The following is a 22,044-nucleotide window of genomic DNA, read 5'->3' as shown; positions in this document are numbered from 1 at the left end:
ACTTTTTGTCTATTAGGCACAGGGTCTCTGTTCTAGTGCCTAAGTCCTTGATCCACTTTGGGTTTTGTGCAGGGTGAGAGTTAGGGATTTAATTTCATTTTGCTAAACATGGATTTCCAGTTTGCCTAGCACCATTTTTTGAAAAACCTATCTTCAGTGAATGTTTTTGGCACCTTTGTCTAGTATGAGATAACTATTTATGTGGGTTTGTCTCTGTGTCTTCTATTCTGTACAACTGGTCTACATGTCTGTTTTGGTGCCTATACCATGGTGTTTTTACTACTCTAGCTCTGTAGTATAGTTAAAGGTCTGGTATTGTGATGCCTCCTACTTCACTCTTCTTGCTAAGGATTGCTTTGGCTATTCTGGGTCTCTTGTTTTTCGAAATGAATTTCATGATTGCTTTCTCTATTTCTATGAAGAATGCCATTGGGATTTTAATAGAAATTGCATTAAATCTGTATAGTGCTTTTTGTAGTATTGTCATTTGGACAATATTAATTCTGCCTATCCAAGAACATAGAAGATCTTTGCATCTTCTAAGTATGCTTCAATTTCTTTCTTTAATATTCTGTAGTTTTCATTATAGGTCTGTCACCTGTTTTGTTAGATTGATTTCCAAATATTTTATTTTTGAGGCTACTGTGAATGGGGTAGTTTTCCTAATTTCTCTGGCAGTGAATATATCACTGATATATAAAAATGCATTTGATTTATGAGTGTTAACTTTTATATCCTGCTACTTTGCTAAATTCATTTATGAGTTCTAGATGTTTTCTGGTGGAATTTTTGGGGTCTTCTAAATAAAGAATCATGTCATTGGCAAATAGAGATAGTTTGAGCTCTTCTTTTCCTGTTGGTATCCCTTTAATTTCTTTCTTCTGTCTAATTGCTCTGGTGAGAGTTTCAAGGACAATGTTGAATAAAAGTGGTGAAAGAGGGCATCCCTGGCTTGTTCCAGTTTTTAGAAAGAATGCTTTCAATTTTTTTCCATTTAGAATGATGTTGGCCTTGGGTTTAGCATAGATAGCTTTTACAATGTTGAGATATACTCCTACTATCCCTAGTTTTTCTAATGTTTTGAACAAGAAGGGGTGTATTTTGTCAAATGCTTTTTTGTCATCTATCTAGATCATCATATAATTCTTGTCTTTAAGTCTATTGTTGTGATGAATTACATTTATTGATTTTTTTATGTTGAACCAGACTTGCATCCCTCAGATGAATCCACTTGATGATGGTACACTATCATTTTAATATGCTTTTGTATGAGATTTGCCAGAATTTTACCATCTGTGTTCATCAGGGATATTGGTCTGAAGTTTTCTTTCCTTGATGTGCCTTTGTCTGGTTTTGGTTATCAGGGTGATATTAGCCTCATAGAATGAGTTTGTAAGGGTTCCCTCCTTTTCTATTTTATTGAATACTTTGAGGAGTATTGGTTTTAATTCTTTGAAGGTCTTGTCAAAGTTGGCTGAGAATCCATCTGGTCCTGGGGTTTTATTAATTGGTGGGTTTTTCTTAATTGGTAAGCTTTTGGTGGCATCTTCTAGTTCATTGCTTGAAATTATCTGTTTTTAAATTGTGTATATTCTCCTGATTCAGTTTGGATAGGTCACATGTCTCTAGAAATTTGTGGATATCTTCAAAATTTTCTATTTAATTGGAGTATAAATTATCAAAATAGATTCTGATTTTCTTCTGTATTTCAGTAGTGTCTATCTTGATATTTCCTTTTTCATCATGAATTTTAGTAATTTGAATTTTTTTTCTCTCATTAACATGGCTAAGGGTTTACCAATTTTATTTTATTTTTCCTTTATTTTTCCAAAGAAAAAACTCTTTGTTTTGTCAATTTTTTGAATTGTTTATTTCAATTTTATTGATTTCTGCTCTAATTTTAGTTACTTCTTGTCTTTTACTGCTTTGGGTATTGATTTGTTTTTCTCTTTCTAAGGCTTTGAGATGTAACGTTAGTCATTTATTTGTTGACTTTCTATTATTTTAATGAATGAGCTCAATGCAATGAACTCTCCTCTTAGCACTGCCTTCACAGTATCATCACTCTTAAGCATTAGGAAGATACAAATGAAAACCATAATGAAATATCACTATGTACATCTTGGAAGAGGTAAAATTAAATCAAATTAACAATTCAAAATCTGGTAAAGATACAGATATAAAAGAACTCTCATTGATAGTGACAATCAAAATCTTATCACCACAATAAAAAGCAGTGTGGTAAATTCCTGTAAAGTTATACAAGTATTTACGATATGACTCAGCAATCCTACTCTTAGGTATTTACTCAAGTGAATTGGAATTAAATTCAGACAAAAATCTTGTAATCTAGTTGTCAACTGAGTACAATTTTATTCCCAGGTGACATTTAGCAATGTATAAAGACATTTTTGTTTAACAAATCAGGAAATAAGTAAAACTGATCTACTTACATTATATGCAGTATTAATATGCCAAAATAAAACACACTCTGTAATTAATATGCATCAATTAAAAACTTGTAAAGCCATAGTCTGGAAATGAGAATGGAGAATGATAGTAGTAGGTAGAGGTCAGAAATGCTGCTAAAAACCCAAGAATACACAGGACAACAACCCCCTGCCTGTCTGAACACAGCACAATGAAAGATTATGTGGAGCAAAATGTCAATTAGTATAGAAGTTGAAAAATCCTCCTGACAAAAATGTCTGTAATGGCTTGATTCATAATTAACAAAAATTGAAATAACAAAGATATCTTTCAGTAGGTGAGTGTATAAACAAATGGTGAATCTGAGTAGACTGTGACTCTGATACCCACAAGATGCATTTTGCCAAGGGGAAAAATAAGTGAAAAGTTTAAATTTTGTATGATAATAGTCACATGTTGTTCTAGAAAAAGTAAAACGTATAAGGCAGAAAATAGGATAGTGATTTCTTGTGTTTTAGGGAAAAAGAAGGAGTCAAGTTTAAAGGGATGCAGGAGGGAAATATTTACTTTTCTCTATGATGGTAGAGTCTAAACACCTGACCAAAAGAACCAAAAACACCTTTATAAAGAATATATCCACATTCATATTCGTATTCATATTCATATCCAGTATTCATATTTTTAAAAAATAATCAGACTTTTGGGAGATCCAAGATAAAACAGACTCAACTCAATCTTACTGGATTACAAATGTAGTGTTTTACTTCAACAAAAGCAGTGGGGTAAAATATGAGCTGACCTAAATAATGTTGGCAAATAGTGCTCTTATTCAACTCAAATACTAAAACAGAAATATACAAAAACATTGCACTTTATTTGAATTTTGTTTTTCATGTGATTTTTGATTAGCAATTCTGAATCTCATTTACACATAAAAGAAATAAGAAAAGATACTGATTATGATGTTAGGTAGATTTGTCACTGTTAGAGAATGAAATTAAAAATAAAATAGAGGGTAAGAATAGAATGATCTCTTTTGCTGGAGTAGAAATTGCTCTATATGCTGAAGACACATGATAGTAGAGCTGGGGAAGAAAAAATAAAAGAGTCCAAAGAAAAAACAGAGGGAAATTAGAATAGAAATGGACAACTCCCATAATTTGTATTGGAATATTTGATATTTCCTTCTTATTGTTAGAACAAATAAACAGAAAATCATGAAAGATTTGAATGACTTGAAATCCACTAAACCAACTTGTATAAACAGAAAACTCCACCCAATCATTCAACAAAATAGATCATATCCTGGACCATAAACCTAGATGCAAATTTAAAGGACTCACACCACAAACATCATATTCTACAACAGCAGAATTATTTTAAAAATTATAACAAAAAGATATTTGAAAATCAATGACACAGTATTGGGTTTTAAAAAACACCTTACCAAATTTGTGAAACATACCTAAATAAGTTGCTTAAAGCAAAATTTATAGTTCAAAAGTTATAAAGTCAGCTCTGAGGATGTAGGTTAGAGGTAGACTACTTGTCTAGCATGTCCAATCCCTAGCATAACAAAAAAATAAAAATATAATATAATAAAGATAAAATAAAAATAAAAAAATTTAAACTCACATGTATTTTTACTTTAAAAAGTAATTAGATGTTTAGAAATAGTAAGATAAGGAATAAGAGAAAAATAGACAAAACCAAACTTTCATTAATTGAACATGAAAAATATTGTCAAAATCAGCTAGTGTAATCAAGAAATTATAAGAAAAACCACTAAAAACTAAAAACTAAAACAAAAGAGAGGATGTACTACAAAATCTATAAACATTAAAAGATTGAACAGTTTAAGAATAAAAATTTTAATAAATGAAAGGTAGCACAAAATTTTAAAGAATTCATTCTATTCTTACACCCAATAAATTCAACAATTTAGATAAAATTGAAAAATTCTCTAAAGAAATACAATTTGTTAAAATTGATTCAAGATAAGAAAGTAGAAATAAATCACCTTATATTTATTATATAAATTACATTTATAAATAAAACCCTACCCATGAAGAATATACTGTGCCTCTACCAACTTACTGATGATTTTATCAAATATATAAGAAAGTGATAATACTAAGCCTATAAAAAGTATTTTACAAAAAAGATAATGGAACACAAAATAACTCCTTCTTTGAGTCCAGCATTGTCCTAAAACCAAAACCAGACTAAGATATTAGAGAAGAAAATAACATGACAATGTTAAAAGTCTTTAAAAATATATTAGCCTATCAAATCTAAAAACATGAAAAGGAAAATTAGGTGTCACCTCAGAATCAGAGATTGGTTCTACATTTAAAAATCCATTAGTGAAATGCACAATAAATGAATGAAGTAGAAAAATAAAATTCATGTCAATAGATGAAGCATAAGGCAACAGCAATAAGCAACAGAATATAAATACAGATGCTCCTTGACTTACAACAGGGGTATGTCCTCATGAAACCACTGGAAGGTGAAAATTCATTTAACTCTCAAAAAATTATGGTCAAATTAAAAAATCCTGAAAGGTAAATTTGGGGTTCATCCATATAAACTCTACACATAAATCCCTGAGCTAGTTGATAAACTGAAGGTTAAGGGAAAATGCCTCGGTGACTAAGCAAGAAGGAGGAAAACGAGGACAGGAAGAGGAATAAGAAGAGTAAAAAGACAAAGAGGAAGAAAAAAAGGAACACAGAGAAGACAAAATAGATGAAAAATGAAGAGAAGAAGAAGCAGTAAATTGAAAAATAAATTTAGTAGAAATATCAGATGCTCAAAAAAATAAAATACTTGGGAATCAATCTCACAAAAGAGGTGAAAGACCTCTACAATGAAAACTGCAGAACACAAAGAAAGAAATTAAAGAAAAACTTAGAAGATGGAAAGATCTCCCATGTTCTTGGATAGGCAAAATTAATATTGTCAAAATGGCCATACTACCAAAAGTGCTATACAGATTCAATGCAATTCCAATTAAAATCTCATAGAAATAGAGCAAGCAATCATGAAATTCATTGGGAAAAATAAGAGACCCAGAATAGATAAAGCAATCCTTAGCAGGAAAAATGAAGCAGGGGGTATCACAATACCAGAACTCCAACTATACTACAGAGCAGTAGTAACAAAAACAGCATGGTATTGGCACCAGAACAGGTGGATCAATGGTACAGAATAGAGGACACAGAGACAAACCCAAATAAATACAATTTTCTCATACTAGACAAAGGTGCCAAAAACATACAAAGGAGAAAAACTAGCCTGTTCAACAAATGGTGCTGGAAAAACTGGAAATCTATATGCAGCAGAATGAAACTAAACCCCTATCTCTCACCCTGCACAAAACTCAACTCAAAATGGATCAAGGACCTCAGAATCAGACCAGAGACCCTGCATCTTATAGAAGAAAAAGTAGGTCCAGACCTTCAACTTGTTGGCTTAGGATCAGACTTCCTTAACAGGACTCCCATAGCACAAGAAATAAAAGCAAAAATCAATAACTGGGATAGATTCAAACTAAAAAGCTTTCTCTCAGCAAAGGAAACTATCAGCAAAGTGAAGAGAGAGCCTACAGAGTGGGAGAAAATCTTTGCCACACACACTTCAGATAGAGTACTAATTTCCAGAATCTATAAAGAACTTAAAAAACTTTACATCAAGAATACAAATACCCCAATCAATAAATGGGCTAAGAAAATGAACAGACACTTCACAGAAGAAGATCTATAAGCAATCAAGAGATATATGAAAAGATGTTCAACATCTCTACTAATAAGAGAAATGCAAATCAAAACTACACTAAGATTCCATCTCACCCCAATTAGAATGGTGATCATCAAGAACACAAGCAACAATAGGTGTTGGCAAGGATGTGGGGAAAAAGGTACACTCATACATTGCTGGTGGGACTGAAAATTAGTGCAGCCACCCTGGAAAGCAGTGTGGAGATTTCTTAGAAATCTTGGAATGGAACCACCATTTGACCCAGCTACACCATTTGACCCAGCTATCCCACTCCTTTGCCTATACCCAAAGGACTTAAAATCAGCATACTACAGTGATGTAGTCACATCAGTGTTCATAGCTGGTCAATTCACAATATCTAGATTGTGGAACCAACCTAGATATCCTTCAATTGATGAATGGATAAAGAAACTGTAGTATATATGCACAATGGAATATTACTCAGCCATAAAGAAGAATAAAATTATGGCATTTGCAGGCAAATGGATGAAGTTGGAGAATATCATGCTAAGATAAGGCAATACCAAAAAACCAAAGGCCAAATGATATCTCTGATAAGCGGATGATGATACATAATGGGGGGTGGGAGGGAGGCAAGAATGGAGGAAGGATGGATTGTATAGAGGAAACAGGGATAAGAGGGGTGCGGGGGAAGGGAAAAATAACAAATTGAGACAAACATCATTACCCTACATACATGTGTGATTACACAAATGGTATGATTCTACTTCATGTACAACCAGAAAAATAAGTTTTACCCCATTTGTTTACAATGAATCAAAATAAATAAATTTTAAAAAAAGAATGCAAGCAACAATAGGTGTTGGCGAGTATATGGGGAAAAAGGTACACTCATACATTGCTGGTGAGATTGCAAATTGGTGTATCCATTATATTTAGAAAAATAGAAAGCAAAAACTAATGATCTTGATAAAATATAAAGAAAAATTTCCGTTCAAGGAAGAATACTGTAAGTGAAGTTCAAAAATAGATTAGAGGCTAGGAGAGATATCTGCAATGTCTCAAACAACAATGTGTAAAACAAGTTCTTCATCTAGAATATACAAGAAACTTCTGATAAAAAAAAAAGACAGGAAACTCAGCAGAAAGAGTGGATGAAAGCTGCATGTGTGAAAAAGGGACTAATTTTCACACTAAAGCACCACAAATTTCAAATTACCATTTTCAAATTGAGAAAAATCAGAAAGTTATATGATACCAAATGTTAAAAAGTATAATGGTGAAATTAAACTGTTAGGCTTTCCTGGCAGGACTGTCAATGAATTCAGCAAATTTGCAAAGCAGTTAGGAAATACTTAGTGAATTATATGTGCATATGACCTACAAAACTTTGTTAATATCAAATGTCAATCATAGGAGATAAGATGATAAAAATGTGATATATGCATGGTATGTAACTATAGGTAACAGTGAAAAGAATAAAATTCAGCCATACACAGAAAAATTAACACATCATAAGAAAATAGTCTTGAACAGAAATTCTATTAAATATAATAAGGTAACTAAATATGATTGATAACAGAATTATGATTAACTCCTTGCACATAAAAGAATTTATGTGTACATTCATGCAACACTTTTGTATTGTTGAGACAATATTCTTAGACATAAGCTACTCTTCCTTTTTCCAATGATAGTCTAGACTATGAAGATAACAGCAGCTTTCTAAGCACATGCTTCAAATTACTATCCTTCTTCAGATCAAAATGGATACAGCATTCCTTGGGGAACATCAAAGTCTCATTTCCATTATCATTTTTTCCCCTCTAAAGAGAATGCGCTGATTTTTCATGGTGTGCGTCATATTGCCAGGACCCATATTGTTTTAAATTGAAACGTGTGTAAAGAATCATGATTCAATTTGATTGAACATTATGAAGTAATAATGTCTTTCATTCCATAACAATCATTTGGTGACCAAGAGATAAGTATATCTTACGTTGTCTAAGATAATCTATTAACAAATCTGTTGGAGGTCTATTTGCTACTCAGCTTGCACACATTTTACTCTTTTGCAAAAAATTGCATGTTTCACTAGCAATTTTTTTTCAAGTAAGCGTCCATTAGTAAATTTTTTTCAAAAGAATGTCATCTAGAAGCTTTTCATCTGGTAAAAGAGATAAGATACATATGAATAGCTATGAGAAAAGCAATGTGTCATAAGGGACACTCCATCTGATAACATTTCAACAGAGGATGAAGAAATTATCATTAAAGAAGGGGAGCAGAGATATTTGTTGAAATGACATTTGATCTGGAACTGGAATTTAGGAAGAATTTTGATATTCTGAGATGAGGTGCAGGATATTCAGAGAAAACAGAACACAGGGAGGTAGAAAAAATAAAGTGTATGCAAGAGTTCTAAGTATTTGTTTACACAAAATATTACAACATATGAGGAGCTTGTGAAATAAGAGAACGAAATGAGGTTGAAAGGTAGATTATAGATAACAAATTTGAACTTTTACCTTGAGTAAAAGGTAAGAACCATTTGAAATATTAATCAGCAGCATGGGAAGAGTGAAATGAAATGAAATGAAATGAAATGAAATGAAATAGGGGTATAAAATTACTACAGTTGTCCAATTAAGAGTCCAGGAGAACCTGAAATAGGATAGATGCTATGAAAACAATGAGAAAAAGAAACAATGTATGTAGGGGAAGATTTTCTAGGAAACTGAAAGTAATTTAGTGAGGAAGATTAGAAGTAAGATAAAAATGACTGATTTCTTTTAGTCTGTGTGAGTAGAAGTACATTATGTCTATTAATTAGAAAAGGGGAAAGGAGAGGGATCAAGTTTGGCAAAAAAAAAAAAGCAATATGCAAAAGAATTTTTGAATATTGAAGATATGGTGAGCTTTAGGGAATGTTTCAGTTGCCAAATTGGAATTCTCTGAAGATATTTAAACTTGGAAATGAGGATCCAGTTCAAAATCAGAGTTTCAAGACAGCTATAAACTGTAGGACTAATGAAGCAAGGTCACAGATAAGGTGAAAAAGAAGAATAGCTAGAGCAAATAAGAAAACTAAAACAAAGCAATCAAATGAACAACAAAATCCTCCCAAGATATGCAAGTTCTTTATGAAAAAACATGAAAATTATTGAAAGATAAAAGACAAAATGAAAATATAAAGATATATATGTTTCCTTGAATTAAAAAAATCATGAGTGACAATTTTTCTTAAATGAAACAATGAATATAAGTTGATCCTAATTTTAAAATACCAACGAATTTTTATTTGTTTTGTTTTAGAGAACTAAATATACTAATTCTAGATAAACAAGCATGAAAAGTTGTGAATTTTGCATATTGCAAGAAGGCAATAAGGGAATACTATCCCTTTTAGATGTTAACACAAATTTTACAGCTACAGTATCTAAATCAGTATAGCACTTAGCATGGATAGCATTAAAAACTCTGATTAGAAAACCTTTAGTATACTTGGAAATTCTGTATAGGATAAAGAGGACATTGCAAAAATGTGTTAAAAAAAAAAAGATGGATATGCCAATGAAGGATATTAGGACAACCAGGTTAATATTTAGAAAAACAAAACGGGCCATTTGATTATATTTATGCAAATTTCTTTGCAAGTATATCACTCTAATTATTCAAACCCTTTTCTTCACTTTGTGACTTTGTCTTATTAGTTCAAGATAAATTCTCAATAAATTAAATATTTAAATACAAAATATGAAGAATGTGAATAATACTGCTAAAAGAAACCACAGAAAAAGTTTTCAAATGATCTCACCTAGAAGCCATTCTACCTGCAATAAATACAAAAACAAAAACAAACTTAAATACATTTTAAAAATCATGAATGGAGAAACTATATAGGAAATCAAAACAAGAAAACTGGGAAAAATACTGGCAACTAATATCAGGAAATTTCAAGTGTGTAAATTCTTTTGAATGATGTAAGGAAATGAACATTATTATATATTGCTGGTGAAAAGTGTTTGACAGTGTTACTTAAATGAAGGACAATTTTGAAATATCTATCAAAATTACAGATGTATACAGTTTTTATCTCTAGGTCTATTTGCACATAGACACAAAATGTTAAGCATTCTTCATTGTTCGTTTGCTTTTGCAGTACTGGGGATTGAACCCAGGGCCTCCTGCATGCTAGGTGGGTGCTCTAGCACTGATCTACATCTCTAGCCCTTATAAAATTGTTCATGAAAGCAAAATTGGCAAACTAATTGTTTCTTTACTTTGTAAACATCTGATGAGGAAAGCAGATTGCTTTTAAAACCAGACAAAAATGAAATAGCCGTGGTAAAGAACACACACACACACACACACACACACACACACACACACAAACACAAAGGCAGACTGCTAGAGAATGGTAATAGAAGACGTGAGAAATAATGATTTAATAGATGCATTTTGGGATAGTAAAGCATGCCCATTCCTTTTGGTGATAAAAGAGAAAGAAATAATTTTCCTTGGAAAGAACTGATTATTATGGGATGCAGTATTTTCCAGAAAACTCAGCTATCAACCCAGATTTCAAATGCAAAAGGAAATTTATATCCATTTATTTCTTAGGTCCAAAAACTTCTTCAAAATCCTTTTAAATGTACTCATTTTTAAAATGCGTACATTTAAAAAATCATATTGACCCAAAAATTATGAATTATAAGTAAATATATCTAAATTCCGTAATTTAAGTAGACAACAATTTAAGTTACTTCATATTTAGGTACTGCAATATTTACTTACAATGTAAGTTCATTTTAACATGTTGACTTCAGTGCAGGCCCAGATTTCGAACACTATCTAAAGATCTTTAAAAGTAATTGAATCTCAGTTCAATGAAAAGGTCATAGTTTTAAGAAAAATTGATACTTCATAACAACAAAAAGTAGAAACAACCTCCATAAGGAGATGAATGGATATGTTAAACAGTGATGATTCCACAAAACTATAAAACGAAATTAATTCCCTTAGTTGTACACTTAAAAATAGTCAAATTAAAAATGTTTTGTTGTCTTAGTCCATTTTCTGTTACCATAGACTAGGGAAATTTTAAAGTGAAGTCATGGTAATGGTCCAAAGTTGAGGGACCACATTTGGTGATGGCAGTCCAGCAGTCTCAAGAGGGCATTACATGGAGAGAAACAAGGAAAACACATAAACTTATATTTGGTCTCACTCCCTTTTCTTATAAAGACACCAATATTCAATCTAGAAGCTCCATAGTTATCACTTTATAAAATCGTAATCACACCTCATAGGTCACACCTCTAAATAACACACTCAGACTAAGTCCACTCTCTTAACCCATAAATCCCAATTTTTCAATTAATTAATCTGATGAGATGAATTCAGTATTTCAAAGTTACCAGAAATAGTATATTTGTTTATCAATTTAAAAGTTTTTATAGATGTTCCACATCTAGGAAGATAGGACAAAATGGGATAGTTATTAGTACCTCACAATGGGGATTAAATTTCAACTTGAGTCTTGAAGCAGGCAAACAATATCTGTTTTAGTTAGCTTTTTTTGCTGCTCTGACTAAATGATCTGATGAGCACAATTATAGAGGAGGAGACATTTATTTGAGGGCTCATGCTTTCAGAGGTCTTAGTCCATAGCAGGTCGGCTCCATTCCTCGGGGCTCAAGGTAAGGCTGAACATCATGGAAAGAGATGATGGTGGAAGGAAGCTGCGTACATCTGTGATCAGGAAGCAGAGAGACGCCACTCGCCAGATACAAATATATATATATATATATATATACACACACACACACCCACACACCCACACACATACATACACACACATACACCAAAAGCCATGCCCCAATTTCCACCTCCTCCAGCCACACCCTACCTGCCACCAGTTACCACCCAGTTAATCCCATCAGGGTTTAATTCACTGATTAGGTTGACTCTCAAAATCCGATCATTTCTTATCTGAACCTTCTTACATTGTCTCACACCTGAGCTCTTGGGGGACACCTCACATCCAAACCATAACAATATCCAAATAACCAACTCATAATAGTTTATATTTTACCATAATGAAAAATTTAAAGATAAGGATAAAATTGTGCCATTAGAAAACTAATAGCAATTAAATATTAACATTTTTTGTATCATTTTGTTTTGTGTGTTCCTATACTGACTCACACTGTTTGTTGCCACATGTCAAAAATATTAAAGGTGAAGATAAAGTATGGCAAAGGGAAATAATAAGAACAAGCTATAGAAAAGATTTCTAAATTAAGAAAGATGCAATAGAACAGAACTGAATGGGAAAAACTAAGGTTGAAATAACCAAAATCATTGTAAAACTAAGTATGGAGAGAATGAACATGAATATTTACTGAATCTTAGAGGCCTAGAATTCAAATCTAGAAAAAAAGTATACTCTTCGAGAGTACATGATATGTTTCACAGGTCAAAGCAATCTAACAACTGTGCAAACAGTTTCAAGAAAAAATCAGGAGAATTTACACATTAAATACTAGCATCAAATTAAGAAATTTTAAAGGTGTTTAAGTTACATCTCTATTCTATGACATCTGATATAACGCAAAATAATTATACTGCCACAGAGATAGCAAAATATCTTTTTTTAACTTTCAAAGTAAAAAGAAAAATATCATGGGTAAACTGGTAGTGTGTTTACATTGAGAATAACTTAGATCATTTTAATATTATAATTGATCTGATATATTCCTATATTATGCAAACACAATATATATGAAGCTACTTCAGAAAACGATCTCAGTTCAATTTCACCAGATGAGGTAGTTATCATAACTAATTAGATGAAGTGTATGGGCAGAATGGCCAGAGAAGTCAGAATACTTTTTATTCTCTGTGTTTTAGTTATTCTGTTTTTTTTCAGGAGGACTGAATTTATGCCACAAAAGAATATAATACTCTATCAGACCCTGGTGGTCATGCATCAAGGCATAACTTTGTCCATTAATATTGGGTGGAATGAAAATATTAAGTACTCCATGATTGCACAAACAAGTCTTGATGCCTTATTGGTATTCACAGTTTCTCTCAAGTGCATGGATTCAAGGCATACTGGAGATGGTCAGTCCTTATTATTCAATCCTAGATGACTGGCAGTTTTCCACTCTTCATCTTCTGGGAATATCCTGTATCTCAGTTAAAAGAAATGGTAATGTGTTCAAATTTCCTTTTGTAGCTTATCCCAAGACCTGAGAATTTTGAATGGCATTTTTGGCCCAACCCCAGAAATTTTATTCCACTTTAATTTAGTTTTTCCTGGTACATTTTTGCATTTCAAAATATTCACTAAAAAAAAAAAAAAAAAAAAAAAAAATTAAATTAAAAAAACCCTCAAGATCAAGCACTGAAATCAATGCCCAAGTCCCAGGACCCTCTTTTTGAATCAGGTTCTTTGAGCACGAATGCCTTTATAAAACAGCTACTCATTACCATTTTTATGTTTTATTTTGAGACTCTTTTTTCATTTTAGCTCCTTTGAACTTCTGTGATTTTATAAATAGTGTCCTTATTATGGTCTGCTTCTGGCTTTCCTCACAGACTTTGCAGAGAGCCCCAGAGTAGAGCAGCCTATTTTTGTGCTCTCTTGAGGAGACTTGTTCCCTAGTCCTCTCTCATTGTGAGTTTGTTCCAGGCTGTCGACTACCTGATGTTTTGATGTCTCTCTCCATTAACTAACTCTTGCCTTTCAACCACTGAGCTTTAGTTTCTTGTTTACTGTTTTCCTTGTTACAGCTCTTGGCTTATTGCTCCAGTCTGTGTGTCAACAGAATCCTTGGCAACTTCATGTTAGTTCTTGTCCCTCTTTCTTCACAGACTGCTTTTCACCAATTTGGCTTTCCAAAGATAGCTTTTCAGCCGCTCCAAGTGTGGATTTTATCTCCATTCTTCTGAACTGTGCTCATTTTCATTAATATTAAGAGACAGCAAGGCTGACACTTACAAATAGGTGACTACCTACACTGTGTCATTGAAAGGCACAAGGAATAAGTCCTTTCTGGGATGCCTAAAATCTCATATAAGAGCTTTATTTAATTGTTTCAAAACTTTTAATATTTTAGAGGTAATTTTTTAAAACATTTAATATTTTTAGGGCTTCCTGATCAAAATGCAAATACTCTTAGGTTTTTTCACACGTACATACTATGGTGCTTAGTATATTATTTATTTCATCTTCTATGGTATTTTATTATAATTAGTTTTGTTTCTGTGCCCTCACAAGACTGAAAGTCATTTGCATATGAATTGTTTTTTTAATCTTCATATCTAGTGTCTAAGTAGTATGTGGTAACAGGGGTCTGAATACATGGTTGGTAAATTAAAACATAAAACATAGGAGGAAAGGTGAAAAACTTATGCAATTAATTTTAGTATTATGGAATTAAGACAGCTGATGCAATAGAAACCCACATAACAACAACACAGGGAAGGACTGACCATCTCCATTATGCAATTGGAATTTTAGTCTGAGAAGGACTATCATAAGTGAAAGGGATGATAATTACTGGTTATCAATTTGGAAATTGGAGCATAACAATGTGAAAGTCTCAGTAATTCCTGGGCTTTTACTAAAAAGCAGCAAGGTTTCAATTCCAGTTCCAGTCATCATATATACCTTCCAGGAATGAGGAAGGAATAAGGTTTCACAAGGAACATAGGGCAAAATCTATACCAAGAAACTAGAACTTTACTAGAAGTTCCATCAGAATTCTGTTTATATCTCACTGGACAGAATTATGACAGATTGTTCTCCACAGCAATAATGAGGATGAGAAAATGATAGTCTGGTGTATTTGCTTTTGCCTAAAACAATGTTGAGACTCACCAAGAAAAAAAAGAGAGGAGAATGAATACTGAGTAAGAAGGGGTAGAGTTTGGTACACTGTAGGATTATATGTAATTGGAAGAGTCAATGTAAAGAAAGAGAGCAGTGAACTGATGGCTGCTTCACCATACTGCCCAGTTATAGCTGATTGGAGTTAGGTATTTTGATCAACTTAAAATGTCTCACTGAAGGCATGGGCTTCATAGGAATCCTAACACAACATCTTAAGATTTTTTAATTCAATTTCTTCATGAACTTCATAAATAATGCTTTTCCTGGGTATTTCCCATATAGCTGGCAGTGAGATACAATGGATAATATAACATAGAACCTGCCTTTGAGGTGCCCCATGTAAACTGAACTTGCTAATAAGAGAAATGGACACAGTCTCAAATCTGTCCACTGAAGAAGTATTTACCTCAAACTAAGTGTGTACTTGTGCAGTTGGAATTTTAGTCTGGGAAGGATATATACAACAGTGAAAGTGAAACTGAGTCTGAAAAAGATGAAAATATCTCAGTAAATAAAATGCAGAAGGGTTGACAAGGAAAGTTGGTGATTGAAAACATGGGGAGATAAAGAAAAAGTGTTCTGGGATCTGTAACATTTTCAGTGAAGCAAAGCACAAAGTTCAAAGGGATGAGGACAATGGAAATGAGATAAGCTGGAAGAGAGGTAAAAGATAACCAAGGGGTATTTCTGAACAAGAGACACTGACTTATTTCAAGCTGATAGTAGTTCTATGCTTTAGGAAATTAGCCTGGTCCCAGTGTAAAGGTGGAAAGAGGTAAAACAGAAAGGGAGTAGAGTTAGGGGAATATTCCAATTGTTCAAAACATGGAGGTTTAAACTAAAACAATGTTAGAAGATTTGGAAAGTAAGAAGATTGAAAGAGGATATTTACCAAATGCTGTGTGTATGTCTGTCTATGTATGTGTGATGTGTGAGGTGGCAAGTGGATCTAGAATGGGAAAAAGGCAGAAATGAGGATAAAAATTTAAGACAAGTATCATTTCTTCAGTCATTCATTGGTTCAAAATGAGGGTTAAACTGAGTTTTGTAAAGTTAGAGCGTGTTTAGGGCAATGTGCTACCTTACCTAAGTAAGACATAACATGCATACCTGCTTATACCATAACCCAAACAAGGAAACAGTCACTCAGCCACTGAAGAGCCTAATAATGTGCTCCTGAAAAATATTTTCTTTTTGATTAACATGTATTAATTGCACATACTAATGGGTTCAGTGTGATTTTTCAACACATGCATACAGCATAATCTAATCAGATCTGCCTCACTTTATCCATCCCCACCCCAGTCTTCCCAACCTCTGGTAATCACTATTTGATACTCAGGTCAACTTTTTTTTAGCTTCCACATATGAGAGAGAATACGAGGTAATTGTCTTTCTGTGTATGGCTTATTTAATTAAAATAATGTCCCCCAGCTCCATCCATTTTGCTGCTGATAACAGGATTTCATTCTTCTTTATGGATGAATAATACTCCATTGTCTATGTATACCACCTTCTCCTGATCTGCTCATCCACTGAGGATAGGTTGAGTCCATATCTTAGCTATTGTGAATAGTGTCACAATACACATAGGCATGCAGGTATTTTTTGAATGTGCTGATTTCATTTCCTGCAAACACAGGTCCAGGAGCAGGATATGGGTTATATAATAGATCTTGGTATAAGCAATGATTTTTTGAATTTGACCCCAAAAGTACAAACAACAAGAACAAAAATAGACAAATGAGATGTAACAAACAAAAAAGTGAAGGAAACAATCAACAATGTACTTTTGAATGATGATTGAACAGCTTACTTCCTAGAGCAAATCCTAAAATCAAGGGAATACTATGAAACACTAGATTTTGTTAAGCAAACCTTCAAACTTATGAAAAAGACACTTATTACACTGGCCTCTATAGCAATTAAAGAATAAAATCTAATAAAAAATAACTTCAGAAAAAATTCTTAACCCATCAGGTATATGATATAAGTAAGTTCAGAAACCAAATGCAAGTGATTAGATACTTAAAGAGAATGGTAGCACACATAGAAACTATTATGGTCCAGGTCCAAAGAAAACCAAAAGAAATGTTGAGTTAGAAGCATGCAACAATGTTTAAAATGAGGATTATATTATTCTGTTTTTATATTATTCATGAAGATATCCTTAACCACACTAACTCAATATCACTAGTCATTGTCATGGCTGCTATTAGCTCAGCCACATTAATAATAAGGAATCTCTTACTGTACCAACTGATTTGAAAGAATTACACAGAAGAATATGTCCCCAAAGTAATTCTTTCTACATAAGAAGAGCATCCATATTTTAAGAACTATACCCAGCTACTACATTTCAAAGGATGTTTCCTCTATGTTTGAACATTGAATGACTTTTTTCTCCTTAAGTACAACTAAGTCAACAAATTAGTAGAAAGGAATAAACATGATCGAGTTAAATAATAAATAACTTATAAGCACTTCAAGTCAGAAAGAACTTAATTAGAATCTTGGCTTTTTCACTTAGGAGTTCTCTTGCTTCAACTATGCATCATCAATAATCAAGAAATATTAGTAGCTAGTTTTTAGGAGTTTCTGTGAGAAAGAAATGCTCATAATGTACCCAGCCCCAAATATCAGACATACAGTAAGTCTTAAATGCATATTAATATAAAGTATGTATTAACAATGTAAAGGTACATTAACAACATCCTGTGAAGTTGTAAATTCTATTTGGTTTTTGTTTTGTTTTGTTTTACAGAAGAGATTGAGCCTTTAAGAAAGTCACCAACTTGTCCAAAATCACAAGTATGAAAACCAGGATTGAAACACAAGTCTATTATGGCAGGTTAATTGCACTGTTTTGTTTTTTTAAAATTCTTTCCACAAAGTAGGAATTAAGCTAATGGCTTCAGCACCAAATTACAGGGAAAATACACAAGAAAATAAAAGCAAAGCACTCAACTGCAAACAGCTTATATGGTAGTCTGGCAAATTATTAAGTTTAGAACACAAATTCTATAAGCAAGGGTTGAAAGAGTCAACATAATTTAGAGAAGAGATAATAGGGAGAAATAATTGCAATTCTAAATTGATAGAAATATAGTTTACAATATTATATACAATTTAACTTTGCGAGGATGGTTTAAGTATCCCTAAAGGATTAAAAATCAAATACAAGAAAAAATAATAATTATAAACAAGTATGTGGCTTCCAATTCTGACGAGAATTTATAGCGGTGGAGGTGATTATAGGGCTTTATAACATGGTGGCAGGGGATAGATAAAAGCTCTATCATTCATGGTAGAATTTTGTTTATATCTGCAAGTTTTGTTGATACAAGAGAGCTGTTGATTTATAATAAAATCTCAAAATCAAGATTTTTTTCACACTAAATATTGTAAAAGTAAAGGTGTCTGAATTTTCTTATTGATTAAATGTCCAATGAGTTCACCAAAAAGTTGACACAGCAATTTGCAATGTGACAAAGTTATTATCACCAACATGTTTGATTGTTCTGCAAAATTTTATCTTAGTATATAATCTCACACTTACTAAATGACATGTTAGTTTGAAAGAAAGAAGTGTAGGAATTAGGTATTCCCAATTCCACTTTAAAGCTGACAGCTGTGTCCAGAGATAATCATGACTAAGGACAACAAAAAAACTTAAATCAATATTTCTAAACAGGTATACACCATACTGGCCAAGTCAACCTAAAATAAAAAGGTAATCACTGTAATAGCAAAATGAGATTTTAAAAGCAATGTCTAAATTTCACATAAAAATGATTACACAATCACACCAGGGGGCGCTGTTAACACTAAAATGATGGATGGCATATTTTAAAACACGTGGTGGTCTCAGCGGTCCAAATGAAAGATTTTCTAAGTATGTAGGACTTATAACAAGTGCTTGTTTTTGAAAGTGTTTGCTGGCAATACACGCATTTTCTCTTACATCCAACTGTTTGTGTGGTTAAAGACTATCAAGTTAGTCTTTGAAGTAAAACATTTTCTGCTGATAGGAAATATTTTATTTTGGAAACGTTTGTCTACTTAAACTGGCATCTGTCTCTTATTCTTTCTGTAATTGGACTTACTCCCAGTAATAAACAGAGTGCTCCATAGCACAACCAATATTTTTTTTTAAAGTTTCCACATGAATTTTGATTTATTTTTTACAAAATTTCCTATCAAACCTTTAGATATTTATTTTCCATTAAAAAGGGTGATGTCAAAGTCATTTAAAATTGAAATTCAAAGTAAAATTTGAATGTAGGCATTATGAGCCATTTGTCTCCATATTTTCTCATTACCTGACAAGGACACTGAAATCCAGATGTTCTCCTCAGAAGTTCTAGATTCAGCTTCCTAAAAATACAATTACAAAATCTGTGTGAGACTTCAGAAAAAAAGAAAAGGTAAGCATAGGCTATGTTACCCAGAGAAAATTATCATGTACTATTCCATCGACAGTTAATATTTTCATACAAAAGACATCTAATTAAAATAAATTTTAAGAAACAATGCAAAGTTGCAAACATCACAAAGTATGTGAAAGGATCAGAGCATAGCTACCTGCCTCCATGGTAGAAAGGGAGCTTGTAAACATCTCTCAATGCATCTAGTTTGAGATTACCCACTTTGTCCTCATCTACACCCATGAGTGACAATTCACCTGCGACCAAGTACAGATGCGGAGAATTCCAGTCAAGGTTCACCTAGTAAGTATGGAAAACAGTCAGCTACCTCTTTGATCTGAGTTCAGGGAAACCAGAATGGGCCTCTCTACTCTTTGTGCCCTAAAACAAATTCACCAGCATATGAATGCTTCAAATGCTGATGAAAGAAACAATTATTATCATTTTTTAATGAATAACTATTTAAAGTAAAAGTACACCTAGAGAAAAATGACATAATTATTTAATTATTATTAGTTATTTAATACTTTAGACTTAAGTGCTACTCCAGAAGGCAAATTTTAACATGGTTTTGGAGAATATTGTGGGAAAGGAAGAAAAAGAATATTGAATGAAAGGAGGACAGGCCACAAAGAAGACCACCCTGTATTAAGAATATGTTGGCAGAGGGAGAAGGTGACTCTTTTTGCCTGCTCTCCATCCTTCTGGATCTTTGGTATGAAACAAGTACTGAGACGTTCACGAGGGTACATGCAGCTTTGGTTTGATGAGAGAGGCAGCATTTGATATGAAGTAATATGGCATATGATAAAACTGCAAGAGCTCCCATCAACAGCAAAATCAGAGCAGTGGCACTGGGGTTCTACGTGGTCTGTCTTTTTAGAAGCAGATCCTGAGCCAGTTACAAGGAAACAGATGACGTTAACTCCCCACTAGGATTGAAATGGTTGTAAAGGGCTACCAAGTATCCTATACTTGAGATCAGATTCTTGTGCCACCTGCAGATAGGAATAGTAACAAAGGTATGAAAAATGTTTAAAGGTTTGAGGAAAAAAATAATAGGTTTTCTGAGAATAAATTGCAAAGAGTTTTAACAAAGTTGAGAGAAATGTTTAGAGAGTTGATGCCTTTTGAAAGAGATGGGACAGAATCTTCTGATAAATTAGATGTAGAGTATAAGAGAATAGAATCAAGGATGATATTATTTTGGATGTTATCAACTAAAAGGATAGAACTTAACTTCAGTGAGACTGGAAAAGCATGGGGAGAAAACCAGATAAATGGACAAAACTAATTATTTAGGCTGTAGAGTGTGAAATTTGACATGCCCAGAAGACATAGCCAGAAGAACAATATACAGTATGGAGATAAGAGAAGATCAAGATACAAATATAAAACTGAAGATTATCCTTCACTTAAAGAATTTAAAGTAATGAGAGACAAGAGGAAATGAGTGCAGCAAGAGATAATCAGGACAGAGAAGTAACACTGCAGTTGATAGACACTTGGTTGCCCCAGCCTCTTCACCTTCTTGTATTCATGCCTGTTATGATTTAAATATGAGGAGTTTCCCCAAAAGCTCATGTGTGAGATAAGTAAGAATTTTCAGAAGTAAATGATTGGATTATAAGAGGTATCACCTAATTGGTGGATTAATCCACTGATATGGATTAACTGGGTGGTAATTATAGGAAGGTAGGATGTGACTGGAGGAAGTAGGTCCCAGTGGATGTGCCTTTGCAGTTTATATTTTGTCACAGATGGGCAGAACTTTCTCACTGCTTCCTGGTGGTCATGTCCTGAGCTGCTTTCCTCTGTCACACCTTTCTGCCATGATGTTCTGCCTCACCTTGGGCACACAGCTATCTAGCCAGACAATAATGAATGGAACCGCTGAAACTGTAAGCCATAATAATATTTTCCTCCTCTAAATTTTTCTTGTCAGGTATTTTGGTCACAGCAATGAAGACCTAACAATGCCCCTGTATGTTTTCTATCTCCTACAATGTGTGAAAACCCTATAACTTGTTTCTAACCAATAGAATATGTGACAGAAGTAAGTGACAAAATGTATGTGAATTACACAAGTGATGACATTGTTGTAGCCCCCATCTTAGTGGAATTTTTCTCTTACTGGATGACTTTTGTGAAGTCAGCAGCCATATAGGGGAACCACATGGCAAGGAACAGTTGCTAGCTGCCAGATAGCAAAGCCTCTACCCCCCCCCCCCAAAAAAAAAAAAAAAAAACAACAGAAAAGAGGAATAAATAGTCCTCCCATAGCTCCAAGGAGATAAATTCTGGCAACAACCTGAGTAAGCATGGAAATAAATCCTTCTCTAGTCATGCATTCAGATGATATCCCAGTCCCAGCTGATACCCTGACTGCAATCTTGCAGAGGACCCAGTTAAGCCATGCCCAGACTTCTGACCCACAGAAACCATGAGATTAAAAATATATACTGTTTTAAACCACTGTTTGTGGTGATCTGCTATGCACCAGTAGAAAAGTAATATAAAACCTAAGTTTATGACAAT

General features: G+C 33.1%; 1 protein-coding gene across 1 annotated transcript in view; it reads right to left on the bottom strand.

Moving 5' to 3' along the window:
* The window catches only part of COX7B2 (cytochrome c oxidase subunit 7B2), a 131,912-nt gene extending 112,454 nt beyond the window's left edge, over positions 1-19,458 (bottom strand). Inside the window, exon 1 of the mRNA XM_079154005.1 lies at positions 19,402-19,458. The gene's annotated coding sequence lies outside the window, so the exon portion shown is untranslated. The remainder of the gene's footprint in view (positions 1-19,401) is intronic.
* Positions 19,459-22,044: the final 2,586 nt, after the last annotated feature.

The sequence above is a fragment of the Sciurus vulgaris genome (assembly GCF_902686455.1).
Source record: "Sciurus vulgaris genome assembly, chromosome: 9".
In the NCBI taxonomy this organism is placed as follows: Eukaryota; Metazoa; Chordata; class Mammalia; order Rodentia; family Sciuridae; genus Sciurus; species Sciurus vulgaris.
Note: the sequence above shows the minus strand (reverse complement) of the source record. Positions and strands in the feature narration are given on the sequence as shown.